This window comes from Saimiri boliviensis, chromosome 19, assembly GCF_048565385.1.
Source record: "Saimiri boliviensis isolate mSaiBol1 chromosome 19, mSaiBol1.pri, whole genome shotgun sequence".
NCBI classification, from domain to species: Eukaryota; Metazoa; Chordata; class Mammalia; order Primates; family Cebidae; genus Saimiri; species Saimiri boliviensis.
In genome coordinates, this window is record NC_133467.1 from 13,676,000 (window position 1) to 13,682,243 (window position 6,244).

Sequence of the window (6,244 nt, forward strand, 5' to 3'; positions counted from 1 at the left end):
ACTTACTAATTCAAAATCGATTGCTATAGCTTCAGGATGTTTTATGTAATCCTTATGGTAATTACAAAGAAAATATCTATAGAAGTACACAAAGGGAAATGAGAAGGGATTCTAAGCGTGTCACATAAAGAAACAAATAAACACAAAGGAAGGCAGAAGGAAGGAAATAAGAAAACAAACCATGAGCCATGCAGAAAATCATCCACATAGTGGCGCCGGGAGGCCCCGTCACTGGCGTGCTGGAGTCCTCAGGGCAGCTGCTCACTGAGCCCTTGGCTGTGGGCCTCACGGCACAGTCACCCGCCAGTCTAGTGAGTTTCATCAGATGATAATCTTTAAAAATGCAAATGAATTCCACAATCAAGACTGTAAGAGACTTACATATAGGTTGAAAGAGAAAGGATGAAAAATGATACTCCATGCAAATGGTAACCAAAAAAAAAAAAGGAGGAGGAGCTAGACTAATCTCAGACTAAATAGACTTAAGGTCAAACGCTGTTATAAAAGACAGTAACAGTAAACTCACCAAAAAGATATAACAGTTATAAATGTGCATGCAACGTACCTCAGTGTTCCCAAATATATGAAGCAAACACCAACAGAATGAAAAGAGAAACAGTTCTACGATAAGAGTAGGCGACTTCATCTCCTTTTTTTTTTAAAGACAGAATCTGCCTCCATCGCCCGGGCTGGAGTGCAGTGGCGTGATACAGGTCACCAAAACCTCCTATATTCAAGTGATGCCCGTGCCTCAGCCTCAGAGTAGCTGGGAGTACAGGTGTATCCCACCTTGGCTGGCTATTTTTGGTAGAGACAGGGTTTCGCCATGTTGGCCAGGCTGGTCTCAAACTCCTGACCTCAAGTGATCCACCTGCCTTGGCCTCCCAAAGCGCTGGGATTACAGGCATAAGCCACCATGCCCGGCCCAATAACTCACTTTCTATAATGGATACAACACCCAGACAGAAGATCAAGAAGGAAACAGAGGACTTGAGCAATACTATAGACAAATTGGACCTAGCAGACATACACAGATGACCTCACCCAGCAGCACAATACACGTTCTTCAAAGTACATGTGGAATGTTCCCTGGGAAGATCATATATTAGGCCTCAAAGCAAAATTTAATATATTTTAAATGACTGAAATTATAATAGCAGAAGGAAAACCAGAATATCCACAAATCTATGGGAACTAAACAACATAACACAAAACTATGGATCAAAGAAAAATAAGGAAAATTAGTATTTTGAGACAAAACAACTTATCAAATCTTACGGGATGCAGCAAAAGCAGTACTGTGAGGGAAATTCATAGCTGTACACGCTTACATTAAAGAAAGCTGGCCGGGGGCAGTGGCTCACACCTGTAATCCCAGCACTTTAGGAGGCTGAGGCAGGCAGATAACCTGCTGTCAGGAGTTCAAGAGCAGCCTGGCTAACATGGCAAAACCCTGTCTCTACTACAAACATAAAAATTAGGCATGGTGGCAAGCACCTGTAATCCCAGCTACTTGGGAGGCTGAGGCAGGAGAATCACTTGAACCCATGTGGAGGAGGTTGCAGTGAGCCGAGATGGCACCACTGCCCTCCAGCCTGGGTGACACAGCTAGACTCCAGCTTCCCCCAACTCCCACAAAAAAAAAAAAAAAAAAAAAAAAAAAAAAAAAAAAAAAAAAAAAAAAAGCAGCAGCAGCCAGTCATAGTGACACTGTTCTGTAGTCCCAGCTACTTGGAAGGCTGAGGCCAGGAGATTGCTTGAGCCCAGGAGTCTGTGACTAGCTCAGGCAACCAAAATCCTAACTTTGTACCTTCAATTATTAGAAAAAGAAGAACAGCCTAAACCCAAAGCTAGGAGAAGGAAGAAAATAAAGGTTAGAACAGAAATAAATGAAATAGAAGATGGAAAAACAGACCTGTAACTACCAAGGAGATTGAATCAGTGACCAAAAACTTGACAAGAAAGAAAAATACAAGAACAGATGGCTTCGTGGGTGACTTGTACAAAACATTTACAGAATCAATACCAATCCTGCTCATATTCTTCCAAAATACCAAGGAAAATACCTCCAAACTCATCCTGTGAGGCCAGCATTACTGATACCAAAGGCAGACAAAGCACCAGAAGAAAACACACCACTATCCCTCATCAATAGAGATGCAAAGGTGCTCCAGAAAATACTAATAAGGAGGATTCAACAGCATCATAGAAAGATTACACAGCATGGTCAAGTGAGATGTATTCCCGGAATGCAAAGGTAGTTACCATATAAAAATCAATGTAAATATCCCGTTAACAGAACGAAGGACAGAAAACCATGCCTATTTGTTTCAATTAGTATAGAAAAAGCATTTAAGAAAGTTTAATACGCTGTCATGATTAAAAACATCCTGACTAGAAATAGAAATAATCTCAATGTAATCAAGGTCATATGAACAACCCCCAGCTAACATCATTCTCAACGATGAAACACAAAGTTGTCCAAGATGAGGAATAAAACAGTGATGCCTGCTTTCGTAATACTGGAAATCCTAGCCAGAGCTGTTAAAGGAGAAAGAAAAGGCGTCTAAGTTGGAAAGGAAGAAATAAAATTATCTCTGTTAACAAATGGCAGGCCGGGCGCGGTGGCTCAAGCCTGTAATCCCAGCACTTTGGGAGGCCAAGGCGGGTGGATCACGAGGTCAAGAGATCGAGACCATCCTGGTCAACATGGTGAAACCCCGTCTCTACTAAAAATACAAAAAATTAGCTGGGCGTGGTGGCGCGTGCCTGTAATCCCAGCTACTCGGGAGGCTGAGACAGGAGAATTGCCTGAGCCCAGGAGGCGGAGGTTGCAGTGAGCCGAGATCGCGCCATTGCGCTCCAGCCTGGGTAACAAGAGCGAACCTCCGTCTCAAAATAAAAAAACAAAACAAAACAAAAAAAAAAAAACAAATGGCATGATCATCTTTGTAGAAAATCCTGAAGACTGCAGGAAAAACCCTGTTAGAACTAGTAATTTGTCAAAGTTTCAGGATTACAAAATTAGCATACAAAAGTCAGCTGCATTTCTACACACTAACAGTCAACAATCCAAGAAGGAAACTAAGAAAACAGTTTCTGCTGGGCTTGGCTGTGGGATGCCTATAGTCTCAGCTACTTGGGAGGCTGAGGCAGGAGGATAGCTTGAGTCTGGGAGGTCAATGCTGTCAGTTTTTATAATGATTATGCCTGTGATTAGCCACTGTATTCCAGCCTGGGCAACATAGTGACACACTATCTTAAAAAAAAAAAAAAGAAAAGAAAAGAAAAAACATCAGTTTACAATAGCATCAAAAAGAATAAAATAGGAATAAACTTAACCAGGAGGCAAAGACTTTGGCAGGATTTAGAGTTCCAGGGACCGGCTGTGTAACAAATGTAAAGGCATCTCGTGTTTACAGATTGTAAGGCTTAGTTTTGTTAAGATTTCAATACGACTCAAAGTGATCTACAGGTTTAGTGTCATTGATCTCACAATCTCAGTGACATTTTTTCTTAACTTATAGAAAAATCCATCCTTATTAATTACACAAAGTTTATATGCAATTTCAAGAGATCCCAATGGCCAAAGCAATCTTGAAAAAGAATAACAAAGTTGGAAGTCTTTTACTTCCCAATTTCAAATGTATTATTAAAAGCTACAGTGGTCAAAAGTGTGGTATGGCAGTAAAGACATACCGAGAGACCAGTGGAATTGAATACAGAGTGCAGAAGGAAACCCTTACGCATACGGTCAAGTGAGTTCACTAAAGATGCCAAGACTATTCAATCAGGGAAGGGACAGTCATTCAGCAAATAGTGTGGGAAAACTAGGTTTCCACAGGCAAAAGAATGAAGGTAAACCCATACCTTATATCATGTTTTTTTGTTTTTTGTTTTTTGTTTTTTTTTTTAAAAAAACCTCAATAATGAATCAAAGACCTACCTGTAAGGTCTAAAAGTATACAACTCCTGTTTTTTTCAGATGGAGTCTCGCTCTGTCACCCAGGCGGGAGTGCAGTGGTGCAATCTTGGCTCACTGCAATCTCAAGCTCCCGGGTTCAAGCAATTCTCTGCCTCAGCCTGCCAAGTAGCTGGGATTATAGGCACCTGCCACCACACCCAGTTAATTTTTGTATTTTCAGTAGAGATGGGGTTTCACCATCTTGGTCAGGCGGCTCTTGAACTCCTGACATCGTGATTCACCTGCTTTGGCCTCCAAAGTGCTGGGATTATAGGTGTGAGCCACGCTTCCCAGCTGACAACTCTAAAACATAGAAGGAGAGCTTCCTTTGGCAATGATTTCTTGGATGTGACACCAAAGGCACAAACAAAAAAAGGAAAAGTAGACAAATGGTATTGCGTCAAAGGATACTATTAACAGAGTGAAAAAGCAGCCTACCGAATGACAGGACAGAGGTGCAAATTACATGTGAATGAGTTCCCCTCTAGAATGGATAAAGCACTGTCACAATGCAACAACAAAACCCAACTGACACAGTTCAAAACTGCACAAAGGACGTGAATAGACGGTCTTCCAAATAAGAGAAGCCAATAGCCAATCAGCACATAAAAAGATGCTCACCATCACTAATTAGGGAAACTCAACCAAAATCACATGGAGAGGCCGGGTACGGTGGCTCACGCCTGTAATCCCAGCACTCTGAAAGGCTGAGGTGGGCAGATCACTTGAGGTCAGGCGTTTGAGACCAGCCTGGCCAACGTGGTGACACCAATTTTCTATTAGAAATAAAAAAATTAGCTGGGTGTGGTGGCGCATGCCTGCAGTTCCAGATGCTCGGGAGGCTGAGGCAGGAGAATTGCTTGAACCCAGGAGGCGGAGGTTGCGGTGAGCCGAGATCACACCACTGCACTCTAGCCTGGGTGATAAAGCGAGATTCCACCTCAGAAAAAGAGAAAGAAGAAAACCTACAGGGAGAGGCCACCTCATTAGGATGGCTGTCATCAATACAGAAAATGACAAGCATTAGCGAGGATGCTGAGCGGTTGGAGCCCCTGTGTACTCTTACTGGGAGTTTAAAATGGAGCTGCAGCTGTGGAGAACAGGAGGGCTATTCATCAAAAAGTTAAAAATAGACCAGGTCCAGTGGCTTACACTTACAATCCCAGCACTTTGAGAGGCTGGGGCAGGCCCATCAGTTGAGGCCAGGAGTTCAAGACCACCCTGGCCAGCATGATGAAACCCCGTCTCTACTAAAAATACAAAAATTAGCCAGGTGTGGCAGTGCAGGCCTGTAATCCCAGCTACTTGGGAGGCTGAAGGTTAAGAATCGTTTGAACCCAGGAGGCAGAGGTTGCAGTGAGCCAAGATCGCACCACTGCACTTCAGCTTAGGTGACAGAGCAAGACCCTGTCTCAAAACAAAGAATTACCATATAATCCACCATTTCCACCTCTGGGTATGTACCCCCTAAAATTCAAAGGGCCTCACACATTTATACACTGATGTTCATAGCAGCGTTGTTGAGAGCAAAGTCTGATGTGTGTGAGAAATGATATCGTTTGCTGAGAAATCCTACTGAGAGCGGCAGCCAGGAAAACGTGGTTGCCCGCCCCCAAAGCGGAAAACTGCTCAAAGCATTTTAAACAGTAACCAATATAAATACATCTCACGCCAGATGAATTAGTTCTTTGAACACAGGATACCTGACCCTTTCCTTTGTTCCCTGGCAAAGAGCGCTTTCTAATTTGTCTTTAACCTCTAGTAAACACAAACTAGCTGCCTGGTTAGTTTACCTTTAACCAGTGAAAGAACACGGAGCATCCGCTTGTGAAACTTGTTACCGGAAAGTCAAGAATAAATACGTAGGTCAAAGTCTGCTCTGGACTCTCAGCTGGAGATGCTGTGAGACCCCTGGTGCTGCACTCTGAACCCACCTTTTGCTCGCTCGCGCTCTCTCTCTCTCGCTTTCTCTCTCTCTCTCTCGCTCTCTCTCTCTCTCTCTCTCTCGCTCTCTCTGGCTGTTTCTTAATTCCTTCAGTGCCGCCCGGGTTGGGGTCTCCATGGCTGAGCTGATCTCGGCACAGAGTTATTCACAGCAGCCGAAAGATAGCAGCAATGCAAGTGCCACCGACAGATAAACAAACAGATGTGGTCTCTCCATACACTCAAACATTACTCAGCCTTAAAAAGGAAGGAAATTCTGACACATGCTAGCACGTGGATGAAGCTTGAGGACGTTATGCAAAGTGAAATACGCCAGTCACAAAAAGAGAAATACTG